This window comes from Myxocyprinus asiaticus, chromosome 4, assembly GCF_019703515.2.
Source record: "Myxocyprinus asiaticus isolate MX2 ecotype Aquarium Trade chromosome 4, UBuf_Myxa_2, whole genome shotgun sequence".
NCBI lineage: Eukaryota > Metazoa > Chordata > Actinopteri > Cypriniformes > Catostomidae > Myxocyprinus > Myxocyprinus asiaticus.
Window position 1 is genome coordinate 27,340,548 of NC_059347.1, and position 12,008 is coordinate 27,352,555.

The 12,008-nt window shown below is 35.2% G+C and overlaps 1 protein-coding gene across 2 annotated transcripts in view; it reads right to left on the minus strand.

The window, feature by feature from the left end:
- Window positions 1-12,008, minus strand: part of LOC127434799 (KN motif and ankyrin repeat domain-containing protein 1-like) — a 69,680-nt gene that overhangs the window by 41,246 nt on the left and 16,426 nt on the right. The gene's annotated exons all lie outside the window — the stretch shown is intronic.

Here is a 12,008-nt window from a genome sequence, read left to right on the forward strand (position 1 = left end):
TGTATTACTTTTGCTACTGTGTTTTGACTCAGTAACAGTGATTTGCTAATACTCTTATACCATTGTCCCACTTTCTTTCTTCATTTCCTTGACAATTATCTCCCATGTGGTCCATTTGTTGTCAACATCGAGTCTGAGAGTGATTCAATGGGATAAATAAAACTTTTACACTTTAACCAACTATGTCTATTTGAGTGTGATAGTTCAAAAGAATAATCTGCTGATCAATGTCCCTCAACTAGCACCAGAAAACATTTTAAGTTTTATATTATAACTTTCAGGAGGGTGTTCTCATTTTTGTTTATGTTGTTTATTGTTTATCATTTTGATAAGAAAGTAATTTTTTCTTGTTTAGTGTTGACATGTTTCATTAGTATCTGATAAACCAGAGTTGCTTAAACATTACATTATACATGAACACCAAATATGTCTTATTTATTAAGAGAAAGAGCTGAATTTGTTTCAGAGGGGGTGTAGTCATTTATGTACTGTGTGTGTGTGTATGTATGTGATATATATATATATATATATATATATATATATATATATATATATATATATATATATATATATATATATATATATATATACACACACACACAAGTTAAAAATATAACAAAAAAATAAAAATAGGCTCCATGATCATCGTTCCCTTGTTTGGGCTGTTAGCCTTAAACAAGTTCCTTTGATATGGCTTTAAATTCATTAGTAAGTGGAGGCAAAGGTCTTGTTTATCAGTAACAAGGACTTCTACTCATAGCTAGCAACTACTAAAATCTCTTCCTGTTCCATATTCCAAAAAAACACAACTAAATAAAATATGCAGTAGAATATATGGAATAAACACAAATAGATTGACACTTTCGAAATGAATAAACAAATGAATAACCATGCATAAAAAGCAAACAGTTTAAAATGCACACTTTTTAGAACAAATTAGCCTGACTCCAATGTAAGAACATATGAAAGTCACTTTGTGCCTTTCCAAACTGCCATATCTTGTTTTGTCGAAGGTTAAGAGGCTTTTGACCCCTGTAAGTCATGCTGACTGAGAAATAGGGGCTAATCCAGTCCTGTGGAATGCCTTCATAATGATGGATAGTAAATGCATAGCATGACTACCTTGTTTCCCCAATCCTGAAATTTTACTGGTAATAAAGATGCATTTTGATTTAAATGAATATACAAAAATATAATACCACACCTATTCTTTTTTTGAAATTCTAACCACAAGACCTCTAATACACAAGGTCACTGACTTGCACTTAGTTCATCCTGTGTAGTAGTGACAGATTTCAAACAGCTGTTTGTGAGAAATAACTTTGATCTTTCCTTTATAATCTAAAAATAATTTGCAGTCTTTCTATTTGCATTGCTTCAAATTCCTGATAACAGAAATTTCTGTGTAAACAGCAGACATACAGTACAGACCAATCTGATACAAAGCTAGCAAAGGTCATTCAAAAGAAAACCTAATGAAATAAAATCCCAGAAGAAGATATGACTGGGGTTTCCATGTATGTTTAGGCACATTTGCAACTTGCTGTTGAGTTAATATTGCTCCTGAGCTCAGATTTGGTATGCACCTCTGATTCCAGCTCTTCTCTATTTTTGCAGTGTGTTTCATCTGTTAAAGCCAGTCTCTAACACAAAGACCAAATCTGAATGGCACGCGCACACACATGCAACCCAAGCTTTCAAAGTTTCCCCTTATGTTTAGGATGAGAGCTTCAAACAACAATGCAAACCTGAAATTATTCCCCCAGAGCATAGAAAGACTATTTATGTGGCACTCTGAATTCAAGAGTATGATTCAAGTCAAGCTAATGGGATAAGTCTTGCAGTTTTCTTGTTTTAGCTTTCCAAAAGTATTCTTTGCAGAAATTGTGCAATAAGTCACTGACAGACTGGGTTAGAGTAGGGCTGCACGATTATAGCAAAAATCATAATTGTCGATTATTGCCCCTGATATTGTAATCGCGATTATTAATGTCGATTAAAATATTAAATTACCGTGATGTCACAAAGCAAGTAGCAGATTTCAATGGTGGATATGAGCTGCGCTCCTGTTTCTTTTAAGCATCTTTTAAGCATTAAATATTGTAAAAATATTTGTTAATGTTAGGCCAAATAAAAATAATTGTAAATGGATATCTGTGCTACAGAATTAATTAAATTATTGCTAAATTACTTAAATTATTAGTCCACATGCAGTAAATAATATGACATATTCAATATTCAGACTTATTAACAGCCAGTTTAGTTGACCAAGATACTTACTGCATTCAGTAAGCCCTTTGGTGGCGAGACAGGTGACCATTCATCCTGTTAGATCTTCAGTGGTGATCTTGTTCATGTAAGATCATCGTTAGATAATTTTTGCCTCAGTGGTTGCACTTTGGAAATTTATAACAGTCATTTGCGATCGGAGTTTGTACGATTCGTGAAAATGTTAAATTTACTAAAACCAGCTGCGTGGCAAATGGGTCTTATTAGAGCAGACGCGATAACAATGACGGTGATTCCTGAAATATGCTATTCATGCCATATTCTTTATGTTGGCTACACCTCCAAAACACACTTAGAACAGTTAAGCTGAATTACTTTATTGCTTTTTTTTACAAATCAAATTCACATTGGCCTACTTATTAACATGACAAAACAAAACTGTTATTACATTTTTAATAAACTGTACACAGAAATCGAGCAACGCGACAAACTCTTTACGCTGTCACTCACTGCAGGTTTACACTGTTTGAGACCTGCATTTCGACGCAAGCTCAATGACGCGCCGCACAAAGTTCTGCACTATCGAGAATGCTCTCATTAAAAACTAAGCTGTCTAAATCACTTATTTACACCGCGTCTGCGCCTTGATTAGAACGGGAGCATTTCAGTTTTGTCGTGTTGCTCATTTGCAGTTTAACATCTACGTTCAAAGCAAGCTGTGCAATATGCAATGAATCCAAAATAATTCCAAAGTGCTTTTCGCTCGTTCTACAGCTTCTTTTCAAGTGTCAGGTGATGTTTCTTCAGTATTAATTTTCGTGTGCCACAGCGAACAGAGGTGGAACATAAAGCAAGCATCTGGGCATTCAGATGGTTTAAAACTTTCACATTAGGATCAGTTGTCATTACTGATAGGACGAAGGACTAATTAAGCGGATCTGATTGGCCATTGCGTTTCATTGCTCAACGACATGTTAGTTATTGGTTACAATACGCAACCGCTGAAAAAACACATTGTAAATGGAAACCACTGATACAACAGGAGCAGATTTAAATTGAACGCTGTAATCGTCAGTTTTCACAATTACATAATCGTGGCAGCAGTAATCATAATCGCGATTAGTTTTCGATTAATCGTGCAGCCCTAGCTTAGAGTATGAAGCCAATTAATCAAAGATATGAAATACTAGCACTTGAAAATAGTCTGTTAGCAAAGGATACTATAAATAAGTGCTAGGAGAGTCTAATTCTGAGGAACCTAATGCTCAATGGTACAGCTAGCTTTATTTTTGCCAGTAGTCCATCTCTCATTCATCCACAAAGACACAGTGCCAACAAGTTTCTATTCAGCCACTCCTTATCGAAAATGTAGCGCACTGATTAGGCTTCCACTTTTGCCTGCTTCAGATGGAGGATATAAAAGAAGCCAACAGACACTGCTACACTACACCAGGATAAACTGGGTTTTCACAAAGCCAACCAATGCTCGAAGACTTTTGTTTGATTCCAAGTGCAACTTTGACAACACTGCCATCTAGAGGTCAGTATTCTTGAAACAAATACAACTACAGTAACAGAGTGCATACAAGCACATTGCAACATGCCATACAACAAAAACATTAGGAAATAAAAAGAAATTCACAAGTTCCAATACAATTAAAGGTAAAAAGATTCCATTTTCAGTTTTTACCATATTTTATCAGCAAGAAATATGTAAACCTCAAAATCAATTGAAAAAATTGTAGAAAATTATACATACCAAAAACGCAAATAGTCCTTTTGTCTCACAGCTTCCGACAGAGAAAATTAAATTTCATGTCATGTAAAACATGTATGAATGAAGCCAGTGTTACTGTGGCAACATGAATCCAAGGGAAAGTTATGTTCACACCATGTAGTGATCCAGACCAAACTCGCTGCTTCATTTAACAATGATTCAACCCCTTCACTCCACATGGTATATAGAGGGGACAGACAGAGGGAGTGGGTAGTTCCTATCCGGTGGCCACACACTCACTCACACTCTCTCTCTCTCTCTGACAGATGTAGGCCCTTTTTTTTTATTCTACCGGTCTCATTCTATCACTTTTTCTTACAAACTGAAACACTTTGTTTTTAATTCATCCTCTTTCTCTTCCCCATCCTATCTCATCACCTCCGTCCAACCGTGCACTTGACCAAGGACAGGCTGGAGCCAGTTATTTGTTTAGCTCTCCAGTGGAGCCAGGCAGACTGAGAGGCCCAGTGGCCGTTCTTCTCATGATAAAGAGCCTTAAGAGGATTGTGGGCCAAAGGAGCCTCCCAGAGTCACGAATGCCAAGAATGCTGCACTACCACACTTTATACATTAATAAATAACATTAAAAAAAAAAAGATTTTTGCGATGTTTTGTGTCATAGTGACAAGTTTTACACAGGCTATGTCATCTAAAATGCAGAGTTCTAGCCAACATATTGTGAAAAGGATAAGAGAAAGGGCAAACATTTCTATCTGTGTGGCTTGGTTTAGGATCCATTGACACGGTTGACAAGGTTTACAGTTACCTCAACCAGAGAGGTGTAAAATAAGTTTGTCAACTGAAGCACTAGAGCATAATTTAATAGTTTAATATTCCTTTAGACAACATACTAATCATTTACTTTTCATATTAATTTATTTGTTGACGCAACTTTAAATACTAAAATATTTCATATGTATTTTAATATAAATAATAATACTACGTTTAATATACACTTACAATACATTTAATATAAATAAAATAAATAGTTACTGCATAAAATAATTTAATTCTATGTAGAATTCTATTCATTTAAAAGAAAAATGTAATAAATTAATGAAATATTTAATAAACAATGGTCTTTTATGCACAAATGCGATGCATGTTAAGATGAGATGCATGTTGAGATGCGTCCTTGTTGACAGACACAACAGGAATATCTTTTAGACTGCAGTTACAAAGAAGCATGAGGAATTCTGACACTGAACACACCTTGTCAGTGTTAATTAAAGCTGCGTTTAAAGGCTAAAGGTTTTCGTTTGGCTTAATCACTTGAGCTGGCTAGGCTATAATGGTACTAATGAGAAAGGGCCCATTCCCGGAGGGGAAGGGAAAGGAGAAAGGGTGGATTAGGCTGGAAAATGCATGGAATAGGCAAACTTTCCCACTTGGCATCCAACGGACATTATTAACTCCCTAAAACAGCAATTATCAGCTGAAGGGACTGGTACAAGGAGACATCATAGCTACATTTCATCACTCAATGTACATTATGAGAGAAGTTACATCCATCATTGGAGCTTTTCATTGTGATTTCTGATCTCCAAGGAATTAACCCCTTGAGAATCATTGGCTTTAGCACAAGTGCCCCACCATGTTTTGTTCAAAGTGCATTGAAAATCAATTTTCCCTCTGGTCCCCACGCTATGGGTTCCTGTGGTGCTTAAGCCACATCCATAGACATTTCCCTGCCCAAAATCAGCACAACAAAGACCAAGAGCACCATCTAAGAAAGTATGGGAAATAATTCATCCATTATGCTCTCAATTGAGTGAGCAACCATAAAGGGGGCACAATATATGTTTCAGGGAGGTACTCAGATTCGCTTTATAAAGTTTATACAAATAGATGCCAAAACAGAAGCCAAGGTGAAGAAAAGTAACAATTGGTACTCAACACCTCAATGCTTTCAGCTACAGCACTCTACCAAAAAAGTTTCCAGGTTGAAGAAAATATGTAAAAAAAAACAACAATCTAGCCTTAAAATGTCATGAAACCCCAAAACCTTGATTTTTTTTTTTAGATGTTAACAGTTATGTACACGTTGCTCATAATTGAAAACAATGACAGCACTCATTATGTTTAATATCAAGGGGAACATGGTTAATTTTCTTTTGTTTTTTAGCCATTCTTCCAGTATAAAAACTACATTTGAAGCAATATCACAACATGTGAGGTATATGCAGAAAGTCTGAGATGTGACTGGTTAGAGTAAGTGTCTACATTGTTAGTTTGAGAGTTTTTCTACATTTTTCATGTCTTCCGTCCAATCACTGCGCTGCCTCATGCATGAGCCCGCATTACAGCGAAGAATTCAAAACCTCTCGCAGTGTTTTAACCGTACTTGTGGAACAGAAATGAGACCAGACTTTTACAATAAACATAGTGGTGAGATCGAAATCACTCGTCAAAATGGACCGCAGTTCCTAACTGGACCAGAGAGAGCAGGTTTGTTGGCCACAGTTCTGCTACCCGCACTCTAAACATGCAGCAGCTGTTTGTGTAGATGCACATATTCCATTGCGTCCTCTCCGTACGTCCGATCATGAACAGGATAACATGACGGCTTGTTCAAAAACACAAAAACTTAGTCATGTTAACTCTTTTTGGTATCCTTTACATTGTGCTAAAGTTACCATGATTTAGACCTACATAGCTTACTGGCATTATGTTGTCATGACAATATTGGATAACATTACACTGACAAGGTTGGCAAGCTATTATCATGTTAGTCATGTTAACATGCATTATGTTTAAGTATTGTGGCATTCATTTTGAATGTTTTGTGTTTTGGATCCGTTTACTTTCAATGTATGTGCCTTACTGCACATGATTATTTTTATTTTTTTTTTTAGAAAAAGAGGGATGAGTTTAAATTATTTTCTGTGGTAATCGACAGTCACAAATGCGGTCAATACAGTTTAACTTGTATTAAACCAGAAACATTCCTTGTAAGAGTAAATATCTAAGAACTTAAAAGTCTCAAAGCAGTCCTTGTTTTGGTGGCAATGCCTGCTCTGAGTGATATTCTCACTTCATTTTTGAAAGTTTTAACAATATCTATATCTTTGCTTTGAAAACTCTTATAGCGGCTGCACTCCTCACTCATTTACATTTTTCCCCATGGTTGATATACAGCGAAGTGCCTTTTTTGTTTCGTCTCCAACAGGGTCAGACATTAAGGGGGCCTTAGGGTAAAAATGCGACTAAAAAAAAATTACAGAAATGCCCCCTAAATTCAAAATGCGGAGGCAAAAAATGCCCTTGTCATGAATTCTTCTGTTTTATTATTTGTAACATCTGCTATAGTTTTTAATATACAATTATAGTCCTTGTTAGGGTACAACGGGGCTAAAGGCTCCGCGGGGTAAAAGGCTCCTTTGATTTTATTTTCTCCCAAAACACTAAATAGTATCAAAAACTACCACAGCACTTTCCTAGACACCTGTTTGACACTATGAACTGCAAAATATGCCTGATCCATGAGATCTTTGCATGTAGTGGCTAAAGTTTGATTTTGAGACAATTTGGTCAAATTTCTTATATTTTTTTAAATGTTGCAAATGTATGTTCCTAATGAAAATCCATGAAATTAACATTTAATTTGAGACAAAATACTTATTTATCATTTTCAGTTTTGTTTAAAGTCATTAAATCAAACTTTTCAATAACTGTCCAATAAGGATAGTATTTGGGGTAAAAAGCCCCCCGTTTGCAGGGGCTAAAGCCCCTATAAAGCACTTTTTTTTTTTAAATGGGGTGAATAGATTTATTATGAAAAATTTTCAAAGTGGGCTCACATAGACTCATCTAATCATTATAGAGATTAGTTTGTTTATAGAATACTTACGATGTAATAAAATGTCAAATATGTTTGAAATAAACAGGAAATGGTTGACTTTTTTCTGAAGTAGTTATTTTGAGTAAGCATCATCTTAATTTGTTACTCAAAAAACCATTTTGCAGTCTCAAAATTATTTGCATTAGTTGACAAATCATTGCCCTGGTATCTACACGATATCATTTTAAACCTCCTAGGGGCCTTTTACCCCTAGTATGGGGTAAAAGGCTCCCTCACCACCTTTTTTTAAGGACAGAATTTTAATCAAAGCAACCTTATTCTTATTACTGTTATTATTTCTTTTTACACAAATTATGTTGCTCCATCAATATTCAATAAAAATTAATTTTTTCAACCTTTGATACATTTTGTGTCCAGAAAAAAGCTACATTTCCTTAAGGGGTGCCTTTAGCCACATTGTACCATATACATATTATGGCATAAAATATGAGTTAATATTGGTTGACTTATAATAAATGATAAATGGAAATTTGTATAAATGAACTGGTATATTTGACATAAATGAGACAGTTTATGATTTAAAAGGATGGAAAAAATGATGCCCTAATAAAAGTACAAAAATGCCCCTGAAAATCAAATGTAGGGGCAAATACTGCCTCATTACGTACAAGTTAATTTCTGACACTGGTCTCCACTCACATGTTAATGTTCAGCCATCTCTATTGTGAGAGTGAATCGTTGTTCTTGACGCATTCCCACTCAAGGTAGTCTCGCGTAACTAGACTTTTGCTGTCAAGTCTGGTCCAGTATGCAGCTTATTTTGGCCAAGAAAGACACACTTAAGGGGCTATGTTACATGTGTTGCGCGGCATCTAGCATTTTAGCGCAAACACACATTTAGTCCGAATGGCCCATTAGACAAGAATAGACTTTAAATAAACAAACTCAGACAGTTGCACACCAGCATAATCTGCAAACAACTGTACAGATAAGCTAAAGAAATTCATAAAAAAGACTGCACTGTGTGTTCTGAATTTCTGTTAGTCAAAATGTATGAACTCAGAAACAAAGAATTTACAGTCCTAGCGTTTCCTTTTTTTTTTCCCCAACCATAGATTTCTGGAAGTTGGATATCAGCTCTTGCAAGCACTTGCAATTTTTGTAAGCAATCTGCATCAGATGGTCAGCAAACTGACTGTTGTTGGTTCGTGGCCGTTCTAGAGTTAAGACTAACTTTAATATGACAATGAATCTTGTTAGTACTGTATACTGTTTGTTTGGCCTTAAGTATTCCCTCTGAATTAATATTCTGACCCTCATCCACTGTTTATGCATGGAGCACTGACCGGACCAGCTGTTTTTACCTACTCACAACCCCTATCTCAGAGTCAGGATAGCATCTCCAATGGCCAGTGTCTATGCAACTAGCTTTTTGTCTTCAGCTGTAGAGACGGTCTAGAGGGACTTGACAGGTGACATCATAGTCAAGCATTACTATATAGCTAAGTGTACCAATATAGCATGAGCTTATCAGTAGGAACTGAGGGATGCTCTTTACGGCCAACTGATACGCAGAGGGAACATTTTCCAATAGCAAACTGATAAACTGTATAATGTTATCTGAGAGTATAAGAGCAAAGCAGAGCTTGGTGGGAAAAGTGATTAAGTAGGAACACTGACAATTCTCCCACAAAAAATGCTCTCTACACAAAACAGGCTAAAGCAAGAAAACAAAAGCAATACCCGATTCATAAACATCAGCTACAGGACAGTTATACCAAAAAAAAAAACAAATAAAACATTTCGCAAAAAAAACTCCAGAAAAACTGATTTACAGAGGTCCCAAAAATGATTATGAATTAAGCCACATTTAATGTAGGAATTTCACTCGCAAGTGGCATTTATTTGAAATAAATACGCACACTTTAAGCATGCCTTTTTTCACAAAGGGAGTTTTTAAATGATAAAACAATCAATTCATTATTCAAAATAAATAAAGTATTTGGACATTTTCTGATTGTCAAACTTTAGTGAAACGTGTCCATAGTTAATGTGATAATGTCTGCTAGGACGCGTGTGAACTTGAGAGAGTAACTGACTTCACATCCACTTAAAATTACTTTTTAAAAGTAATTGCAAAAATGGCTGAGAAAAGTAAAGTAAGTTCTAAGAAAAGGTCAAGCTTCATTTGTTTACAGACACCACCTTGTTTTATATGTTGTTATCTAATGCACTTTTGTGTTTTAAGTGTCCAAATTTTTGGGGTCTTCTCTATTTCTAATCAGCCCTCAAACAAATAGGCTACTCATTCTTCCTTTCCCATTCTTCAGGAATTTTGTGTTTACTGTCAACTAATGTGGGAGAGACAAAAATAATCATGCTGTAGTTGCAGTGAAGTGATTTATCTCATCATATAGTTAAGGAAGACAAACTATGAGGAGCCCATCTGGGTTATAGGCACTGGGATAAGAATCCGGTTCGAGGCAACCCCCACATTGACAACATGTAACTAGTGGTCGACCGGTATAAATCGCAGAGGCCGATATACACACACAATGCCGATATTCTGAATTTTTTAATTATCCGCATCGGATAATTTTTCCCATTTGTCCGATTCGTTTCTTAAGGCCGCAAGGGCACTGAGAATCACCTGCTTGCTTGTGAGGGAGCATCTGAAACATTTAAATGACCGATCACAGTTGTGATTTTGTTGTTATGTGCCATAGTGTTATTACAACAATAGATGGTGTGCGACACAGTCTCATTTAAACGGTCCTCGACAGACGCGTTTGAGCTCGAAATGTTAAAGTGCTCGCCTGTTTCATTCTCCCTGTCTCTCTTCAACAGTTCCCATTTCTCCTAACAGTCTTGCCTAATGATTAAAAAGGCAAATATCAATCAAATTAATGGTGTATACAGTCTGCAGATACCTCGTTTAAACAGATGTAATACACAAACCTCACAAAACTTGAGAAAATCCATTATCTTGTGGAGCGCTCGTATTTCTTCCTCTAAAGCGTTCCTCTAATAATTCACAAATCATGACGGTCAGTCCGTAACAATCCAAGCAGGCAATCCACGGCATTTAAACTCTCAGTAGATTGCTGCTGCTCACACTGGATGCACGAGCGCGTGAGTGCAACTTCAAAGTAAAAGCGCTTCACGTGCACTATGAGTAAATGACTTATTCACTGTGTACTGTATGTACAAGTGGTTTGATTCAGTCTTCTGTGAGAAAATGTGATTGCTAATGCACAAATGCCATCTATTGTTGCTGGACTACTGTGTGTACTGTCATTTCCTTCTTCCTAATATATTAACAATTTCTTCATGCAGAAATAAATTACTAAAATTTGATGACTTTTTTTTAAAGATAATTTTTTATCTTTAACAAAGTTAAAGTTTTGTGTGAAATTGAGTAAATATAGTGCCAAGTAAGAGTTTATTCATTTTTTTGCTTTATGTTTGTTATTTGATAAATTACCTAGAAATTAGGGCTGTCAAGATTATGAAATTTGGCTGACGATTAACTGTGAAACAAATAATTGTGATTATGAAGATTAATTCTCTCTTTTAAAGCTTTTACAATTAATTGTCATAAATTGTCATATTTCATATTTAACTTTAAAGATATAAATCAAATAATAAAATAGGGATATGATTTCCTTTTAAGGTTTAAAAAAAACTTGTAAATGACATGAAAAATAATGTTTTAAATATCAAAATATTTCTAAATACTATTTATGTCTCTCTTTTTGGTCAACTTTAGTTGTGTTCAGGTTTACATCAACACTGTTGTTTTCAAACTCTTGTGTTTTATATTATATATTTTAATAAAAAAAAAATACTTTTCAAATATATATTTTTTAAATACTATATTATATTGTGTAAAAGTAAATATTTCTGTCCAAATTTCTTCACTTTCACAAGTTTTTTTAATGATCTTTGATTAAACCGATGAGCACTTATTCCTCATGAAGCAAAACCTTTGAGATTTTGTTTCATCATTTAATCACTCCAAAGAAATAGAGTAAGCGTGCATCTCCTCTTTGTCACTGCGTGTAATTAACACTGCGTATATGATCTCATAACAAACAGAAACATTTGCCATTACACGATCGTTTACAGTGAAGCCAGAGCGCAGAGTTCAAAGTTTCTATCATAGTTTCAATTTGTTCGTTTCTATTTTCGTGGGAGTTT